This window comes from Lycorma delicatula, chromosome 1 (assembly GCF_047948215.1).
Source record: "Lycorma delicatula isolate Av1 chromosome 1, ASM4794821v1, whole genome shotgun sequence".
Taxonomy (NCBI): domain Eukaryota; kingdom Metazoa; phylum Arthropoda; class Insecta; order Hemiptera; family Fulgoridae; genus Lycorma; species Lycorma delicatula.
In genome coordinates this window covers 86,443,206-86,465,904 of record NC_134455.1, presented here as the reverse complement: position 1 = coordinate 86,465,904, position 22,699 = coordinate 86,443,206, and the positions used below count along the sequence as shown (strand labels likewise).

At 32.8% G+C, this 22,699-nt stretch overlaps 1 protein-coding gene across 3 annotated transcripts in view; it reads left to right on the top strand.

The window, feature by feature from the left end:
* The window catches only part of dgo (ankyrin repeat domain containing protein 6 diego), a 547,244-nt gene that overhangs the window by 854 nt on the left and 523,691 nt on the right, over window positions 1-22,699 (top strand). The window lies entirely within an intron of this gene.

Below are 22,699 nucleotides of genomic sequence, written 5' to 3'. Positions count from 1 at the left end.
TTAAGATATTCGAAATCTAAATCTACGTTGTCTTTTTTTTTTAAATTAAATTTTTTTAAGGACACAAGCTGTGCTACAATCTTATCAATTAAAACGCAAGTTATAGTACTGTTTATTGAACAAAAAAAGAGGTTATTTAGTTTGCCGAGCCATAAAAGTATCGCGTCCGTACAAAGCAGAATAATTAAAAAACTACAGCATGTTTTTTAAAACGTTTAAAATGCTGAAATTGTTTTTATAAATATATATATATATATATATATATATATATATATATCCTCTTACAAAGTTTTGTGCTTATTTTCATATTATTTTTATAAATTCGTTCTGTAATCGTTTGTCTTATATTTTATCAAAATTACATCATACGATCTGAGTAGCGCTTTTTCTAATATTAATATTGTATTGTTATTATTAACGAGCTCTGTGAATTAGCAAGAATTCGTATTTACACACTAAAGATATTTATTCAACATATCTTTTCAAGTTTGTGAACTGAATTTTAGGTTCGTTTATGTTAATTTTTATGCATTAAAACAGTACTTATTTAGTTTGTTGAAGGTATTGTGTTACCAGATCTTTTCCAATGAACCCACCAGGTTGGTCTAGTGGTGAACGCGTCTTTACAAATCAGCTGATTTCGAAGTCGAGAGTTCTAAGGTTCAAATCCTAGTAAAGAAGTTACTTTTATACGGATTTGAATACTAGATCGTGGATACCGGTGTTTATTTGGTGGGTGGATCACCCATCTCAGCCTGAGACAGTACAAGACTTACACTTCATGTAAACGAAGTGTAAATGTACACTCGTGCATATATCTACATGTCATACAACATGTGCATTTGTGTAAATGTGTATATCTTTTAAGTATAAATGTACAGTCTACATATCATTCTCATTCATCCTCTTTAGTAATACCTTACGTGGTTCCTGAGGCTAAACAGAAAAAAAGATCCTCTCCCATCATACTCATATATAGAATTGTGGTTATTTTTACTTTCCTAGCATCATGCAGCAAGAAGGAAAGTATGGTAATCAGTCAAAAAATGGGGCATGAGTTTTTTGCATTTCTGGACTTCTGGACGTTTAATTACTCAGCAACTCCAAAAAACAAAAAAGAAATGAGGTAGTGTTCGTACGTATGTTGCCGTGTTTGAAGCTTAACTTCTTAGTGGATAAGCCGATTTTGATGAAATTTTCTACAGATGCCTGTGTATATAGGACGATTTTTAGATAAACGTTTGGGGTCAATATTTACAATGGGATGTGCTTTTTGGGGCCATTTTCTTAAACTTTTTCCAAACATACCCCACTTTATACTAAGTCAATACATGCTTATCTTTCCATTCTAAAAAAAAAAGTTTGCCCCAAAAATCCCCCTTCGCCAAAAATAAAAAATCTATCTTTTTATTTATTGCATATTTTTCAATTGAATTTTTTAAATGTTTTCGTAGGCATAGTAGTAGTCCAAGCGCCAAAAAAAAAATTTGAGGCAATGTTGGGGAGGAGTGTGAGAGAGGCGATCAAAGTTTAAAAATATCGATTTTTTGAATTTTAAAAATATTTTTCTTTTTATTTTATTTAAATAATTTTCAAATAATAAACTTTTATTATAATAATACAATAATTTTATTGTAATATTTCGTCGTAATTCACCTCCTCAACAAAAAACCTTAGGTAATTTTTGTTGGTTGTACATTTTTGTGGAATAGTTTTTAGTTTCTTCCAGTTGACTTGGTAAACATTGGAAGATGATTTTGGAGATAGGGAGCAGAAAAAAATACCGATTTTTTAAATTTTATTACTTTTTTGGTTTATTTAAACATATAATGATAATTTTACAATTGAACTTCATCATAAATTACCCTCATCCCATAAAATAAATATTAGATTACTTTTTCATGTATAATTTATTTTTCCACTACATAACAATAATCAACCAATACCAGGAAATATTACAACTTTGTTGTTAGTTTTTGTTTTATTTTCGTCAGTTACCGTTTTGCTTGATATCTTCAGACTCAATCAAACGATTTTTATGAAATTTCGTACGATGACAGCTATGTGTTAATAATATCATTTAATTTTGGCTAAAATCATTCAAGGAGGTGGGAAGATACGGTCACCATAGTTCCCATAACTTTGTCGGGAAAGTTATGAAGATCTTAGCCGGCCTTTTTAATGTGATTATTGCTGTTTTATAATTTAATATTAGGAACATTTTTATTTTTTTGTATATTTTTTTACAAAAAAATTTTTTGTATGTTTCTTATAAATATATATTAACTTGTAGTAGTAAATAAAACTGGTCTATATGATATTGTTTAATATTTTTAATAATATAATGCGCTTATTTAATTTTTAATAATTTTATGGTTATAGTAAAACAATAATATTACAAAAATATTAAACAAATTTCTGTTTAATTTTTTTCTTAAAGCATATACATGCTTTTCATGTTATTTTACAAGTTATCAACATATCTATTCCATTCTAAAAATGTAGACAGTAACCACTCCAAATCTGTAGGTAGGATTACGATTAAGATGTCGACAAATTTGTTTTATATTTATTAATTTGATAATATCAGCCAATTTCTACTCAGTGCTATTTGATTTAAATCTTTTTGCTTTTTTTGTTTTGTTACTTTTTAATGTACGTAAAGTAAAATATTATTTCTTTGGAGTTATGAATTTTGTTCCAATTTAGTTTATTAATATTTTAGATTTATTAATATTCTAACTGGGTTTTTTAACCAAGCTTAACATTAAATGTTTTAATTGTATTTTCCCCTGTAAAGATTCTTATTGGAGTATGACTTAGTGTTATTCAATCATAAAAAGCCACTTAGTCGTAAGGCTTAATTTTAATGTAATTTATATTTTTATTATTTATTTTTTTAATAACTTAGTTCAGGGCCAGTTCTAGCGTTTCTGCCGCCTGAGGGAAACCCAAAAAGTGCCGCTCCCTAAGCCTCAAAAAACTTCAAAATTTTTGAAAATAAAAAACAGAATTATAAAAGAACCATGTTTACCAGAGAAATTACATATAATTGAATTAAGACAATAATACTTACATAGATTTATGAAAAATTGTTTTATTGAAAAATAAAATTTACACTTAACGAGCTTATGACAACGAACTTACAAACTAAAACTAGTACCTACTATTTTCAGAAATAATTTAAATATACTTTTAAAACGGTAAACAAAACAAGCACAGTAATAATATTATTGTAGTAATAAATAGTAAATAATATTATTTTCTAGATTCAAGTAATCGAAATATATTTTTGTGGGTTGTGATAGATCCTGAGGCGGTTTTGCCGCTGTAGGCAGTCTATCTGGCCTACCGCCTAGGGCTGGCCCTGGACGGTTTTATAGTTTTCAACTTTATTAATTAAAAATACATAATTATAATTCTTTAAAACATCATTTCCTTTTAATACAGTAAAATTATTATAAAAATTAGATAAAAAGAGAAAATCCTGAAGAATAGTTAAAAATAAATAAATCTAAAAATAGGTGCACTTTTAAATTGTCGAAAATTTATGGTCAATAGTTACGGCAAAATTAGCAAAATAAAAATAGCATATTGCTTTGAGGCAGGTTATACTTTAAATTTGTTTATAAGTTCTTTTTATTTCATTTCTTCTTTGCATTTTCTACTTATCCTTCTTAATTTTAATTAAGTGTCAATCTTTCATGATATATTCCAAAAAGTTAGCTTTCCACTTTTGAATTATTCTGATTAAGCTTTTCTCTTCTCGTTCTCTTTCTTATTATTTCTTTAGAAGTAAATTAAAAGAAAAATGAAACTTAAGTAAAGAAAAGTTAATTATACAAAACAGTTATGAAATTCTAAAAACGAAATAGTGTTTTTATAGAAAATAGAAGGATAATAGTGTAGATTAAGTATTTTATTTTTTTTATTTATATTGATATAAAAGTCGATAATTTATTGTCCAACGGAGGATACGGCAGACCGAACGAAATGACGTGTGTATTACATGTTCGCAGACCCCGCCCTAGGCGTGAACCATGCTAAGAAAATGAAGATTCTGACTTAATGATTTCCTCAGGATCTATCCCACTGATAATTATTATTTACAATTGAAATGCCTATCTACTTTATATATATTGCTTGTAAAATACTGCAAAATCATTTCTTTTTAATTTCAAGAAAAGTGAAGAAAAATTATTTCAACGTTAAAGAAATGTTTTTAGTTAAATACTATTACGTTTTATTATAAAGTGAATTTCATTTTGTTTTTTGTTGTACCTATCTTATGAACTGTTGTATACTGCTTTATTGAATTACATTACTTGTTTACTTGTTAATCACTACACTTTAATTTCCGGAATTATATAAAATTGACAATTACAGAATTATGTGGAAATGATTACAAAAATAATCGCTGTTTAAGCATTATATTTAAATAGAGAAAAATGTTCATAATTAGTTGAACTTTTATCCTTAAAAAAGTTGTTATAAGCTTTTGTAATTTGTTACAATAGACAATTGTAACATCTTTTTCTAGTATTGTATGCCAGGAATACAATACTAGAAAAATTTTTTTTTTTTAAATTTGGTTTATTATTATGCTTCTTGCCTTTAGAACTTCTCATTGTGTTTATAACAAAAAAAATTGTAATTAAAAGATTACTCCTTTAACAAAATTTTCCAATAGTTTTTATTAAATTCCGGCTTTCCGAAGTTTGCATTAAATTAAAGGCAAATATCTGAGAAACCGTAGTAGCTCTTAATTTAACACGGGATTTAGTAGTGAGCAATTAAAAAATTTTTTTCAGTCGGATTTGTATTTTAAACGTATATTTTATTTTTAATTTTTTAGTTTTATTTAATATTTTCTTACATCACAAAAATAATTCCATAAGAAACAAGCCAGCCTTTAGCAAGAAACCAAAGCCAAGAAAGTTACGTATTTATAAAAATACAAATAAGAATACAAAGAAACATTTTTAAAACACATAAAACGTGAGGTAAGAGCCCTGTCAATATGGGAGTATATATTATTTTTCTTGTCTAAATTTTTCGATTAATTTTCTTGAAATTTTGCGTTTTAATACTTTTGAGAATCAAAATGACTTGAGGTTATATAATATTACGTAAAACACTTACTTTTCTGTATATTTAATTTGCAATGGGACCATGAAAGGAGCATTCTTTACATTGAAAACACGGTCATCGAAATTGGTGCATTTTGGAAAGAATGAAGGTTGAACATACTAGTAATATATAGGTAAAAATAAGAACTTCCTTTTTTTTGAAGTCCGTTAAAGTAAACCTGTCAACAGAATTAAAGTGCTGATCCTTAATAACAGATATGTTTTCAACACATCTGTTATATTAACAGGTACAAAATCATGTAAGTTTTGTAGTTTAGGGATTATTTTGATCGGTAATTATTATTTATTATTCATTGATATTCCTATAATATATTTTTGTAATTGTTATATTTTTTTTTTTTTTAATTAGATTAATACCCAGTCTTACACGTACCCATTAGGCGAACAATGTAATTCATTATTCATAAAGGTACAATTTATTATTTTTTCAAATTAAATTATTTTTTTACTAATGAAGTAATTCACCACAGAATTTTACAAAGAAGCTATGCGTGGTGTTGAATTCATACGTTGCTGAAGTTCATATCCGGATAGGAGGACCAAATAAATATGTTGATTGTTTGAAGTTGAATGATTATAGACGAATATGTATTAAGTTTATGCTTTATTTATTTGATTGAATACATTTTTATTGAAACATTTTGATTGAATTTTGATAGTTTTACTTGTCGTAATTGTAATAACGCATTGAATATATTGAGTAGTATTATGTTAGTGAATTGAATAGAATAGAATGAATACGTTGAGTGTAACTGTATAACTGAACTATTACATGCTATGTCTTGTCTACAATAGAATCAGCTGAGCGACAGAAAAAGAATTACGACAATTAAAACTGCCCGCCAAAATCGGCAGATTTTGAATATAGACTATTGATATTGAATATAAACATAAATAATTAAAATATAAAGAATTTTTTTTTGTCTTCAGTCATTTGACTGGTTTGATGCAGCTCTCCAAGATTCCCTATCTAGTGCTAGTCGTTTCATTTCAGTATACCCTGTACATCCTACATCCCTAACAATTTGATTTACATATTCCAAACGTGGCCTGCCTACAAAATTTTTCCCTTGTACCTGTCCTTCCAATATTAAAGCGACTATTCAAGGATGCCTTAGTATGTGGCCTATAAGTCTGTCTCTTCTTAACTATATTTTCCAAATGCTTCTTTCTTCGTCTATTTGCCGCAATACCTCTTCATTTGTCACTTTATCCACCCATCAGATTTTTAACATTCTCCTATATCACCACGTTTCAAAAGCTTCTAGCCTTTTCTTCTCAGATACTCCGATTGTCCAAGTTTCACTTCCATATAAAGCGACACTCCAAACATACACTTAAATTAATTTTTAATTAACAAATTATATTTCTTACTGAAGGCTCGTTTAGCTTGTGCTATTCGGCATTGTATATAGCTCCTGCTTTTAAATGCTGAACGTTTTATTCCAGTCTACGTTATCGAATGCCTTTTTTAGGTCTATAAACGCCAAGTAGGTTGGTTTGTTTTTCTTTAATCTTCCTTATAATCTGAGGCCAAAAATTGCTTCCCTTGTCCCTATACTTTTCCTGAAACCAAATTGGTCTTCTAACACTTCCTCCACTCTCTCAATTCTTCTGTATAGAATTCTAGTTAAGATTTTTGATGCATGACTAGTTAAACTAATTGTTCTGTATTCTTCACATTTATCTGCCCCTGCTTTCTTTGGTATCATTACTATAACATTTTTTTTGAAGTCTGACGGAAATTCCCTTTTTCATAAATATTACACACCAGTTTGTATAATCTATCTATTGCTTCCTCACCTGCACTGCGCAGTAATTCTACAGGTATTCCGTCTATTCCAGGAGCCTTTCTGCCATTTAAATCTTTTAATGCTCTCTTAATTCAGATCTCAGTATTGTTTCTCCCATTTCATCCTCCTCAACTTTTCATTTCATTTCCTCCATATAACTCTTCAATATATTCCACCCATCTATCGACTTTACCTTTCGTATTATATATTGGTGTACCATCTTTGTTTAACACATTATTAGATTTTAATTTATGTACCCCAAAATTTTCCTTAACTTTCCTGTATGCTCCGTCTATTTTACCAATGTTAATTTCTCTTTCCACTTCTGAACACTTTTCTTTAATCCACTCTTCTTTCGCCAGTTTGCACTTCCTGTTTATAGCATTTCTTAATTGCCGATAGTTCCTTTTACTTTCTTCATCCCTAGCATTCTTATATTTTCTACGTTCATCCATCAGCTGCAATATATCGTCTGAAACCCAAGGTTTTCTACCAGTTCTCTTTATTCCGCTTCCTTCTTTAAGTTTGCTTCTGCTGATTTAAGAATTTCCTTTTTAACATTCTCCCATTCTTCTTCTACATTTTCTACCTTATCTTTTTTACTCAGACCTCTTGCGATGTCCTCCTCAAAAATCTTCTTTACCTCCTCTTCCTCAAGCTTCCACAGATTCATCTGACACCTTTTCTTCAGGTTTTTAAACCCCAATCTACATTTCATTATCACCAAATTATGGTCGCTATCAATGTCTGCTCCAGGGTAAGTTTTGCAGTCGACAAGTTGATTCTAAATCTTTGCTTAACCATGATATAATCTATCTGATACCTTGCAGTATCGCCTGGCTTTTTCCAAGTGTATATTCTTCTATTATGATTTTTAAATTGGGTGTTGGCAATTACTAAATTATACTTCGTGCAAAACTCTATAAGTCGGTCCCCTGTTTCATTCCTTTTGCCCAGCCCGTATTCACCCTCTATATATCCTTCCTTGCCTTCTCCAATGCTTGCATTCCAATCTCCAACTATTATTAAATTTTCATCTTCTGTTACGTGTTTAATTGCTTCATCAATCTCTTCGTATACACACTACCTCCTCATCATCATGGGCGCTTCCCCGACGGGGAGTCTTATTCTTTAAGGCTTTGGGGGTTGGCGTCCCCACGGGCCTAGCCTCTGCAGCTATTCTTCCCACTATACAGTGAGCTGCAGAACACTTTACATTATACACATATACTACACCAAGAACACTACATAAATTACAACATACACAATTACACAACAACATCCTACAATGATATTTCTTACATTAACACTCGGTGGTGTTGCGACATTTACGAAACGCAACCGTAACCCAAGGTGGGAACAAATCGTGCCGATGGGTGAATGGCTCTACGTAGTGAGTCTTGAACGATGTCCTCTGGGCACCAGGGCGAACCCAGTTGTACTTAGCTCTAGCTCCAGTACGCGTGCGCTCTGCTGATGTGGTCCATTTTTCGCCGGTACTCGTGGGACCAAAATTTCTGATCCTATAATTAATCCCAAGGTGGTTGGTGGTCCATCTGAAAAAACCACCAAATTAAGTCTTGCGAAGAGACCTCGATCAGGTTTGTCTGTCAAGGATAAAAGTCCTATGGAAGAGAACTACAAATCTTTAGACTTGAACCTTAAAAATATTCGATTCATTGTTCTCCGAAATAGTCAGGAAGGTGGCTCCCTCCAAAAGGTTTCACCTTTCCTAATAAATAAAACTGTAACAGGTGTAAGTGGCTCCCCGAAGATCATCAGGAATTTACGCGACGGATCGATTCGGGTTGAAACATTCAACGACGAACAGAGTCGATCAATCTTACGTCTCCGTAATATGGGTGGTATAAATATAAGTGCTGAAAGCCACAAAACTTTAAATACGAGCAGGGGTGTAATTTTTTGTCGAGACCTCTTAGATATACATAACAATGAAATAGTTGACGAGCTTTACCACCAAGATGTTGTTGAAGTGAAACGTATTATGAAACGGCAGAACGGAACTGAAGAACCGACACCGTCTCTTATATTAACATTTAATCTCCCTGTTCCACCAGAAAAGATTAAAGTGGGTTACCTCTCGGTTCGGGTACGAACATTCATACCCAACCCACGGCGATGTTTCAGATGCCAAGGTTTTGGTCACACTACAACATCTTGTACAAAAACTGAGATCTGTGCTCGATGTGCTAAAGAAGGTCACAATGACTTAACTGCGAAGAAAGTGAAAAATGTGCAAACTGCAGTAGTCCACATACAGCTGGCTCCCGAGATTGCCCAATCTTTAAAGAAGAAAAGGCAATTCTCAAAATCTGTACGGAGCAAAAGTTATCTTTCCCGGCCGCACGAAGAGAATACAAAAAGTTAACTACTTCACGGAACCTGGTTAAACCAGATGTATCTTTTGCCACCGCTACATCTAAACAAATTCCTACAAATGTCAATAATCAGCAGTGTGGATCCTGCAATGAGCTTAAAAAACTTGTTCAGATGCTTTCTGATCAAGTAGCTTCACTTACAGCCACTATCTCAGAGCTGACAAAGATGAAGAAAACGTCTTTCCTCGCAGTTAGTGAATCCAACAATGTGATACACACAAAAGTTCCTGCTCCCAAAGTCGTACCGGCACGAGTAGCGACTATCACAGCTGGCAGTAAGCCACCTAATAAGCTCCCCGGAAAGGGAACCCACATAACCACCACCTCTGGGATGTTAACTGCAGCATCCCATTCAAATAAATCTCTCTAGAGGTATTCGGTCCCGAATTGAAGATATTAGAGTACTAGCGCACACACATGATCCACTAATCATGTGTTTCCAAGAAACTCACCTTCTCCAACATGACCGAATTACACTCAGAAGATACTTATGTGAGAGATACGACTGCCTAGTAGACAGTAGGAAGAGTGGTGGAGTAGCGATTTTCATGAAGAATGGGGTGTCAGCTACAAGAATTCAACTAACCACGGTCATTCCTGCTATTGCAGTAAAGGTCTCTATTCCCTTCAAATTGCATATCTGCAATCTGTATCTCTCACCGAACACTGAGTTCAGTGCTTTAGATGTCTCAAATCTCATCACACAAATAGTATTTAAAGAATTGTTACATGCACTTAAAAATTCACGGGACACTTCCCCTGGACCGGACAACATTCGCCTTTCCATGCTTTCACACCTTCCTAATTCGGTACAACAACTTTTGAATATTTTCAACGGTTTATTCTCCGAACAAGTCTTCCTACCCTGCTGGTCAGAAGCATTTATTATACCAGTACTAAAACCTGGTAAAGACCAAACGAACCCCTTTTGTGTAAAATAATGGAGAGAATGGTAAACCGCAGACTTACATGGTACTTGGAGAAACATGGCTTTCTATCTCCAGAACAGTGTGGTTTTCGACAAAGACGATCTTCTATTGACCATTTAGTGTCACTAGAAACAGCCATACAAAACGTTTTCCTAAATCGGCAGCACCTCGTCGCTATCTTCTTCGATATAAAAAAGGCGTATGACACAGCCTAGCGACGTGGTATTCTTAACACTCTCAAAGAATGGGGAATCAAGGGCAATATGCTTGCTTTTATCCGGGGATTCTTAAATCACCGAACGGCTCGTGCTCGTGTAGATGATTCGCTCTCAGATAGTGTCATCTTGGAGAATGGAGTGCCCCAAGGTGTGCCACCTTATTTTCTGTAGCCATAAACGATATTACCAAATGTGTTCAGGCTCCTGTCACATGCTCTCTATTTGCTGACGACTTTGCTATCTACATTGCAAGCCGATCAGCACCTACAGCAGAGAGACTACTGCAGAACACTATATCTGACCTTGAAGCTTGGTCCAGGATTACTGGTTTCACATTTTCATCCGAAAAAACAAAATGTGTAGTTTTTCTCGGCTACGAAACCCTTCTATTCCGCAAATTTTTCTGAACGGAGAGACTATTGCTATCTCTACTTACGTCAATTTTTGAGGTTTATTTTTTGATAGCCGTCTTACTTGGGTCAAACATTTAAAAGAATTGAAAACAAATTGTTCTAAACTTCTAGATATGATGCGAGTCCTTACTAACACCAACTGGGGAGCCGATAGATCATGTATGATACGTTTTTACTATTCCTTTGTTCGCTCCCGTTTTGATTATGGTTCTGTCGCCTACTCTTCAGCTCGTCAAACCGTGCTTAAAATGCTGGATAGTGTACATCATGCTTTCCTTCGGCTTGCCACAGGCGCGTTTAGATCAAGTCCTGTCGCAAGCTTACTTGTAGACTGTGGTGAACCATCACTTTGGGATAGACGAGACCAGCTCTTATTATCTTATTTTGCTCGTCTCAGAGGACAGCCAAATCACCCGGTTCTTGACTCGGTCTTTAGAAATCCTAATCTAGGAAAGTATGAGGACCATCCACGTCGTACTGCACCTGTAGGTGTCCGTACCTGGCGTCTGCTGCAGCATATAAATGTTGACACACCGTCATTTTTTCCTATGTATCCTTGCTCATATCCTCCATGGAGAATAAACCTCATAAATTTTAATTTTGACCTGACTACATACAATAAACAATCAACACCATCTATTATCTTTCAGCAAATGTTTCAGTGTGTTCTCTCCAAGATGAAACCAGACGCGGTTGTATACACTGATGGATCGAAACAAAACGATGCAGTTGGGTGTGCATTTGTTGTCAATAAGAGAACTTATATGTTTGGTCTACCAGGTATTACAAGTGTGTTTACCGCTGAACTATACGCTATAAATAAGGCTCTAAACATCATTAACCATAAATATAGAAAAATTCTTATTTGCAGTTACTCGTGTAGTGTGTTACCATGGGACTCCTCATACAGAATACCCCGGCGTGAGGAAGTAGTTCTCTGTCGATTGCGGATAGGACACACGAGTACCTAGAGGACAACCACCTCTATGCGCACGATGCAACTGCCGCGTGACTGTGCGTCACATACTCGTGGACTGCATATGTTATGCGGCATTGCGTCGTAAATTTAAACTACCCTGAAACATCCGTGGTATCTTGTGTGATGATAAAGAGGTATTAAACCGGATGTTTCTGTTTTTGCGTAGTATAGGGTACAAAAAATTTAATTACTCTAGTCCTATGTATTGTTTTTGTTATCCGAGTAGCGAGCCTTTTACACTCCCTACCGAAATTATGTTTTATATATATATATTCATATTTTGTTGTTTTTTTTTTTATGTTTTTTAAATTCGTCTGTGCTATTAGTTGTAAGATTTTTGTGATATTAGTTGTATGTTTTATCTCTTTTCTTAGTTTTAAGTTTTATTTAGTTTTAATATAATAGTTTTTAACGTAGTTTTAAGTTACATGTTAGTTTTTTTGTTATCCGCGAATGGGCCTTTTACACCCATTCTGGATTTTGCTTACTGTGATAGTAGTTTTAAGTTTTAATTACTTTTACTTTTATTTATTTATTTTCCGGGCGATGATAACGACCAATCGTTTTTCGCAAAAAAAAAAAAAAATACATAAAATATTGTATTAGGTTATGTATTAAGATGTTACAATGAAATATGCAATGACGAAAAACAAATAAATTATATTTTTAAATCATTTATATAAAATTGATATATTTTCATTAAAAAAAAAAACCTTTTGCATTAAGTTATCTATAAACAAATTACAAAGGAATAACCAAAAGAAATTTTTTCCTGAAAAAAAAATGTTCCTTACACTTTACCAAACACATTTTCGTTAAAAGTCACTGTATTTGGTAAACAATAAGGCTTAATAAAAAAATAAAAAAAAAATAGCACGTGCCAATCGAATTAAGAAATATTTTTTTAAGTATGTAATATTGCCAATATTATGAATAAAAAAACATTGATAAAAGTTAAAAACGTATTTTTTTTGTTGAAATAATCTTTTTTAATTAAATAATAAATATAAAAAAATAATAATAAGCAAATAATATAAATTCTTATTAGTCAATGGAAATTTTTTATAATAATTTTTTTTTAATTATTAAAAATTATAAACGTCTGATTAGCAACTATTCGGAACCTGTTCTTTCTGATGATCTTTCAGAGCTAATTAGCAGCACCTTCATCAGCAGAATTATTGGTAGCATTATTGTTAACGAAGCTCGTTTTAATGAATGTTGCGAAACCTCATTCGATCAAGGTTTTGTTTATTTGTTTAATACGTTTTGTCAAATTTAGTATTCCTGTTAAATTTCATATCGTCCAATTATATTGGTTCTTGGATTTTTATAAGTATGTTAAATTTATATTTTAGATAATGTATGTGTATACCCTGTGTTTATAAAATTATTTCTCAAAGTTGATTCTGTTATTCTAAATGGTCTCTTCATGCTCTCTTTGTACCTCAGGGTGAATGTATGTCCAGTCTGACCAATTTAGTATCTAATATAGTTACTGCTGTGAATACTCCTGGGTTCTTGTATTTACCATTTGCTGTACGATGATTTTTGTTTGTGGTTCTGAAAGAAACACAATTTTGTATCATATTAATAATACCTCAGTGTTATCCTATTTCATTGTAATACTCAATAAATAATTATAAACTCTTTATAGAGAAATATAATATCTTTAATTCGTTTTAAAACAACTACATAATTTAGTTCTAATAAATAAACATATAAATTTAATTACTATTAATAACGACTCTGCTCACCGATCTTCGTGGCGGAGTGGTAGTGTCTCAGTCTTTCATCCAAAGATCCCGGGTTCGATTGCCGGTCAAAGATGGTATTTTTCATACACTATAAATTTCCACTTTCATATCCCCACGTGTTAAGTTTTATATCATACTTGTTTACATTCAAAAATATTGTAATGGCAGTTTTAATTGTCGTAATTCTTTTTCTGCCGCTCAGCTGACTATTGTAGACAAGACATAACATGTAGTAGTTCAGTTATACAGTTACACTCAACGTATTCATTCTATTCTATTCAATTCACTAACATAATACTACTCAATATATTCAATGTGTTATTACAATTACGACAAATAAAATTCAAAATTCAATCAAAATGTTTCAATAACAAATGTATTCAATCAAATAAATAAAGCATAAACTTAATACATATTCGTCTACAATCATTCAACTTCAAACAATGAACATATTTATTTGGTCCTCCTATCCGGATATGAACTTCAGCAACGTATGGATTCAACATATTTATTTGGTACTCCGCGCCGGATTTGAACTTCAGCAACGTATGGATTCGACGTATTTAATTCTAAACTTTAAGTTTCAACATCGACTTAATTCGTATAGTCATACAAGCTACTCCTAATCCGTAATGCGTACAAACATTATACGCAGTGAAATTTAATTTCAAAAGTGTAAGCAATAGTGGAATCGATGTTGGAAATTTCCAAATTGAACTGGATAGTGTTTCATATGTTATATTAGTTCGTCGATTATACGAAAATCTACAAGGAGCTACGAGAATCGATATTCATCATAGTCGTAACCTATTAATTAATTTTACTATTCTTATTCTTATGTCTAACTTCTTATTATTAATATTTACCTTAATGTAATTTAATTCAAAATTACTGAAGACACTCAACAGTAAGACTTTGCAGACTAATAGCAAGGAACTTTTTAAAAAACCTGGTATTATTAAAGCATCAATCACACGAATCAATACCTTTGTTGATAATTTTAACCCCACAAACAATGAAATATATTCTTTACAAATAAAATTAAGAAATTTGTTAGAATTACAAGTTAAATATGATGACATTCAGTCTCAGTTGGAAGCTGTTGATGAGAATACAGCTGAAGACAGAATACAAACTGAAGATAATCTATGTAACATAGAATGTAAATTAAATCTTTGTTAGATAAAATGTCTATAAAGCCTCCTGATAAATCAGATCCTACCGATATGAAACCAATTAATAATCAAATGCAATTCTTACTGCCAATTAAATTGCCATGTTTTAGTGGAAATTTACTTGACTGGCAGTATTACTTTAATACATTTAATGACTTAATTCATTCTAGAAATGACCTATCCGATATTCAAAAATTACACTACTTACGCCCTTAATATCATCAAAGACTTACCAATTACAAGGGAAAATTATTCAGTCGCCTTAAATCTCCTTAAAAAAAGATATGATAATAAATACATAATCTCTGTTCATCTTATTGAAAATATTTAAAAAATTGGTTTCATTGAAAAGGAATCTGCAGATAATTTAGATAATTTTATTAATAAAATTAATTCTTGTATAAGTTCATTGGAGGCAATGAATTTACCTGTAAATCCTTATGATCTCATTGTTATGCAATTACTAGCATCAAAATTAGACAAAAATACTTGCAAAAATTGGAAAGGACTTAATAATAGAAGATAAATACTTGAGTATAATTCGCAATCAAATAACACTCACTCTTTTAACAAACAAGTATTTAACAAACCCTTTAAAGGTCAAGGGAAATATAACAATACAAATCAAATTTACAGAAGAAATTTAGTTACCATGCAAATTCAAAATTATTTATATACATGTAAAAAATTTCTTGATTTAACAGTAGATGAACGCAAGGAATTTTTAGTCCAAAATAAGTGTTGCATTAATTGTTTTTGAACAGGTCACTTTGTAAATAATTGTATGAATAAGCATGTATGTAAAACATGTTCCAAAAAGCATCATTCCTTAATCCATACAGAGGAAATTAATAAATCTAGGTCTAAGCCTGAAAATAATACTTATTGTGCATTAAAATTACAAACAAAAATGTTTTATTGTCTACTGCTGTGTGCAATACTGTGGACAAACATGGAAATGTAGTGTTGCATATAGAGTCTACAAACAACATGTAGAGTGTTGCTTGATTCAGGCAGTCAAGACAATTTCTGCACAATGGAATTTGCTCATAGACTTGGGCTAACTTTAACAAAAAATAATCTTCCAATTTCTGGAATTAATAACTCATATGTCAATCAAAGTACAGTGTCACAGTTAAACTATACTCTCGCTATGAAAACTGTTTGTGCTGTATTACCTAATCTGACAATCTTCCTGCTGAATCATTTTATTCATCTCATCTTAATTTACCTGAAAACGTATTTCTTGCGGACCCAAACTTTAACATTTCTTCAAATATTGATGTCCTTTTAGGTGCACAGTACTTCCTAAACCTTATTCTGCCGAATAAATTTGTACGTAACCAGCATTTTCTTTTGATACAAGAAACAAGACTAGGATATATATTAGCTGGAAACCTTCCTTTAAATGTTACACGCAACAATTCAGTTTCTTCCTTTTTCATTCGTAGACAATAAACTTTTCATCACAGATAGAAAAATTCTGGGAGGTAGAAAAACCTATTTTAGTCAAACAAACCTCTCATGATAAATATGGGAAAGAAATTTCATAGAAAATACAATTAGAAATAAGGATGGTAGATTTATAGTTACATTACCTCGTAAATCAGATAACATCAAACTTGGTAATTCTCTTAATAACGCCAAAAATAGATTTTTGTCTTTGGAACATAAACTTATTCAAGACCCTAGGTTTAAGAAGGGATACTCTAATTTTATTAATGAATATATAAACCTAGATCATATGTCTGAACTTAATTCTAAGGATTTATTGGTACCTGGCTCAGAAGTTTTTTATCTACCTCATCACGCTGTTTTCAAGGAAACAAGCTTAACAACCAAACTAAGAGTTGTTTGACAGCTCAGCCAAATCCAACAATGGTCTATCTCTAATGATAGGACCTAGGGTCCAACAAGACTTATTTTCAATAATTTTAAGATTTAGAGTCCATAATTGTTATCAATATCACAAAAATGTACAGACAGATTCTAGTTACTCAGAAGGACAGTAATTTGCAAATAATACTGTGGCGTGAAAACCCTGAACAAGACTTAAAGCATTATGCCTTAAGAACAGTAACTTATGGTACAACTAGTGCCTCATTTTTAGCTACTCATTGTTTAGTTCAAATTGCCAATGACAATAACGATCAATTTCCTAATGCCTGCAGAGCCATATTAAATGATTTTTATGTTGATGACCTTATTACAGGAGCTGATAGTGTACATGAAATTAAGCAGTTAAAAACTGATGTAACTTATTAAAACAGTATGGTTTTCCCCTTCATAAGTGGTTCTCCAATTGTCAAAATATTGTTTTCTTCACTGATGATACTGTACCATTAAATACACCTATATCATTAAATAAAAATTAAAAAATACGTACTTTAGGTATATTATGGAATAATTACTTAGATAAATTAACTTAGGAAGTCAATCAAAGGAAAGTTAAAATATATTCACTAAAAGGCATATTTTATCAATTTTCTGGTATCTATGATCTTATTGGACCCATTATATTTTTATGCAAACACTTTATGCAAAGCCTTTGGCTAGTCAAGTGCAATTGGGATGATACTTTACCCAATAATTTACTATCGCAGTGGCAAATTTTATACAATCAAGTTTAGTTAGTTCTATAAATGTTGACAGATGTGTAAAGTTAGACACTGATAGTAGCATCAAATCCTTTCAACTCCATGGATTTGCAGATGCATCTGTTAAGGGTTTCGGATGTTGTATATATGTTAGAATTACTTACTGTAATGATAAAGTTTCATATAATTTATTGTGTTCCAAATCAAGAGTTGCCCCTTTAAAACAAATGACTCTTCCAAGACTTGAACTCTGTGCTTGTTTACTCTTATCACGTTTACTTAATCAAGTTACATTAGCTTTAAATGAAAGAATCAATGAAATTCATTTATATTCTGATTCCATCATTGCACTCCATTGGATTCATGGTCAATCCACCAATTGGAAGGTGTTTGTAGCCAATCGAGTTTCAGAAATTCAACAGTTGACTTTTAATGCGAAGTGGATCATATTGAATCACCTTCGAATCCTGCCGATGTACTCTCTCGGGGATGTCTTCCGGAAAAATAAATTAATTTTGTAATATGGTGGCATGGCCCAAGCTGGCTTTTGCAAGATTCTTTCTGTTGGCCAACTAATCATCACTTTAATTCTACTGAAACAAACGTTGATCCTCAATGCCTTGCTGAAAAACGTCAAACTGTTAAAGTACTCTTTTGACCTCTAATATTACTGATTATACTGAGAAATACTCATCGCTATCTAAACTAATCCGTGTCTTTACTTATTGTTTTAGATTCATTCAAAATATTAAGCATAAGTCTACTAACGATAGAAAATTTGATGCATTATCTTCAAATGAATTAGAATTCACTCTTGAATTTTCTCAGTTAGCATATTTTAAATCTGAAATTAATGATCTTCATAACAGTTTCATTTTGAAACAAAGTAAACTCAGTTCGCTAGATCCATTTTTAGACTATAAAGGTTTACTTCGTGTAGAAGGTAGACTGGAACATTCTTTTTGTCTTTCGATAAAAAACATCAATTAATACTACATCCTCATGCAAACATAACAAGGTTAATTATCCACAGTGAACATTTACGTCTTTTATATGCTGGACTCCAATTAACTCAAAGTTCTCTTGGACGAAGAGAACTTTAGTTATTCAAAGTTCTTGAGTTATTCAAAGTTCTTGAGTTATTCAAAGTATTTGAGTCATTCACAATTTTGGGTTGTGAATGCAAAAATAGCTATTCGTTCTATAGTTACGAAATGCCTAAAATGTTTTCGTTTTAATGCTGATAATCAATCTCAGCAACTTGGTCAATTACCCTCTTCTAGAATCACTCCTTCACGAGCCTTTTCTACTTGCGCTATTGACTATGGTGGCCCTATTATGATTCGGCATGGCGGGCAGAAATCTAAAATTCTTTCAAAGGCCTATATTGCGCTTTTTATTTGCTTAGTTACTAATACTAAGGCTATTCATTTAGAACTTGTTTCAGATTTAACAACTGAATCCTTCATTGCTGCCTTAAAACGATTTATTGCTCGCAGGAGTATTTGTAATCAAATGTATTCAGATAACGCTACTAACTTTCGTTGTGCTAGTAACACTCTTTATGAATTGTTTCAATTTTTTAAATCGAAGGACTTCAATTCGGCTATTCAATCTTTCTCAAAATTTCAAATGGTCATTTATTCCCCCTTCCTCGCCGCACTTGATGGCTTGTAGGAAAGCGGAATCAAGAGTGTTAAATTTCATCTTCGCCGTGTCGTTGGACAAACCATTCTTACCTTTGAGGAATTTTATACAATTTTAACTCAAATCGAAGCATGTCTTAATTCGCGCCCACTTTTTGTTATTTCTAATGACCCTAAAGATCCTGAACCTTTTACTCCTGGCCATTTTTTAATCGGTTCCCCTCTGACTTCATTTCCTGACCCATACTTTTCCGAAATTCCAGAAAATCGCTTAGGTAGGTGGCAGTTATTACAGAAATTTATTCAAGTTATTTGGAAAAGATGGTCTAAAGTTTATTTACATGAACTGCAACAACGCAGTAAATGGCGTTTTCCTAATAGAAATCTGTGTGAGGGCGATTTAGTTTTAATTTGTGATGACAATACTTCTCCGTTATTTTGGAAATCTGGAATTGTGTTACTCATGCTTTCATGGGTTGTGATAATTTAGTTAGAGTTGTTTACATTCGTACATCAAATTTATTTCGTAGACCAATACGTAAATTGTCTGCTACCCTTATCAGATAATTAATTAAAATGTTAATGTTATGTTATTGTTATACTTATTACTTATGTATATCTTATTAAGTGTTATGATACTACCTAATATTTGTATTATTGTCAATTATGTTTTGTTCGAAATTGTATTATATTACATTACATTATATTACATTACATTCTTTATATATATTAGAATCATTGTAATAAGGATAAAATCAAAACCTAAACCGACAACGATTGTTAACGTCTATATGCCTACAAGCGCCCATGATTTCAAGGCGAAAAACGATTGATCGTTATCATCGCCCGGAAAATAAATAAATAAATAAAAGTAAAAGTAATTAAAACTTAAAACTAATATCACAGTAAGCAAAATCCGGAATGGGTGTAAAAGGCCTATTCGCGGATAACAAAAACACTAACATGTAACTTAAAACTACGTTAAAAACTATTATATTAAAACTAAATAAAACTTAAAACTAAGAAAAGAGATAAAACTTACAACTAATATCACAAAAAATCTTACAACTAATAGCACAGACGAATTTAAAAAACATAAAAAAAAACAAAAAACAACAAAATATGAATATATATATATATATATAAAACAAAATTCCGATAGGGAGTGTAAAAGGCTCGCTACTCAGATAACAAAAACAATACATAGGACTAGAGTAATTAAATTTTTTGTACCCTATACTACGCAAAAACAGAAACATCCGGTTTAAAACCTCTTTATCATCACACAAGATACCACGGATGTTTCTGGGTAGTTTAAATTTACGACGCAATGCCGCATAACATATGCAGTCCACGAGTATGTGGCGCACAGTTACGCGGCAGTTGCATCGTGCGCATAGAGGTGGTTGTCCTCTAGGTACTCGTGTGTCCTATCCGCAATCGACAGAGAACTACTTCCTCACGCCGGGGTTTTCTGTATAAGGAGTCCTATGGTAACACAGAATCTTTAATCTGACGGAGTTTATTATCAATGGTAGCCGTCCAATCACCTTGCTCTTAATAATTGTTTTACATAATTAATGAAATCAGAAGTAGCAACTCGGGTGGTGAAAGGAGGCTGGTTACATGCTTCTTTGGCAGCGGAATTTGCATGTTCATTACCTGGAATCCCTACGTGGCTAGGGACCCAGCAAAAAATTAATTTTGTGTTAATAATTGTGTTGCGATTATTCAGCTCAGCGATTGCGTTGTAAATTTCAATGACGATAGGATGTTTAGAATAAACGTTTTAAAGGCTTGGAGAGCACTACACGAGTCACTGCAAATAAGAATTTTTCTATATTTAGGGTTAATGATGTTTAGAGCCTTCTTTATAGCGTATAGTTCAGCGGTAAACACACTTGTAATACCGGGTAGACCAAACATATAAGTTCTCTTATTGACAACAAATGCACACCCAACTGTATCGTTTTGTTTCGATCCATCAGTGTATACAACCGCGTCTGGTTTCATCTTGGAGAGAACACACTGAAACATTTGCTGAAAGATAATAGATGGTGTTGATTGTTTATTGTATGTAGTCAGGTCAAAATTAAAATTTATGAGGTTTATTCTCCATGGAGGATATGAGCAAGGATACATAGGAAAAAATGACGATGTGTCAACATTTATATGCTGCAGCAGACGCCAGGTACGGACACCTACAGGTGCAGTACGACGTGGATGGTCCTCATACTTTCCTAGATTAGGATTTCTAAAGACCGAGTCAAGAACCGGGTGATTTGGCTGTCCTCTGAGACGAGCAAAATAAGATAATAAGAGCTGGTCTCGTCTATCCCAAAGTGATGGTTCACCAGTCTACAAGTAAGCTTGCGACAGGACTTGATCTAAACGCGCCTGTGGCAAGCCGAAGGAAAGCATGATGTACACTATCCAGCATTTTAAGCACGGTTTGACGAGCTGATGAGTAGGCCACACAACCGTAATCTAAACGGGAGCGAACAAAGGAATAGTAAAAACGTATCATACATGATCTATCGGCTCCCCAGTTGGTGTTAGTAAGGACTCGCATCAAAAAATAAACCTAAAAACTTGACGTAAATAGAGATAGTAATAGTCTCTCCGTTGAGAAATATTTGCGGAATAGAAGGGTTTCGTAGCCGAGAAATTACTACACATTTTGTTTTTTCGGATGAAAATGTGAAACCAGTAATCCTGGACCAAGCTTCAAGGTGAGATATAGTGTTCTGCAGTAGTCTCTCTGCTGTAGGTGCTGAACGGCTTGCAATGTAGATAGCAAAGTCGTCAGCAAATAGAGAGCATGAGACAGGAGCCTGCACACATTTGGTAATATCGTTTATGGCTACAGAAAATAAGGTGGCACTTAATACACTACCTTGGGGCACTCCATTCTCCAAGATGACACTATCTGAGAGCGAATCATCTACACGAACACGAGCCGTTCGGTGATTTAAGAATCCCCGGATAAAAGCAAGCATATTGCCCTTGATTCCCCATTCTTTAAGAGTGTTAAGAATACCACGTCGCTAGGCTGTGTCATACGCCTTTTTTATATCGAAGAAGATAGCGACGAGGTGCTGCCAATTTAGGAAAGCGTTTTGTATGGCTGTTTCTCGTGACACTAAATGGTCAATAGAAGATCGTCCTTGTCGAAAACCACACTGTTCTGGAGATAGAAAGCCATGTTTCTCAAAGTACCATGTAAGTCTGCGGTTTACCATTCTCTCCATTATTTTACACAAAACGCTTGTTAATGAAATAGGGCGGTAGCTTGAGGGGTGTTCGGTGAGAGATACAGACTGCAGATATGCAATTTAAAGGGAATAGAGACCTTTACTGCAATAGCAGGAATGACAGTGGTTAGTTGAATTCTTGTAGCTGACACCCCATTCTTCATGAAAGTCGCTACTCCACCACTCTCCCTACTGTCTACTAGGCAGTCGTATCTCTCACAGAAGTATCCTCTGAGTGTAATTCGGTCATGTTGTAGAAGGTGAGTTTCTTGGAAACACATGATTAGTGGATCATGTGTGTGCGCTAGTACTCAATACGGGACCCAATACCTCTAACATTCCACTGAATAATGTTCATAAGTGTATTCATAGTTCATAATTAATAATTA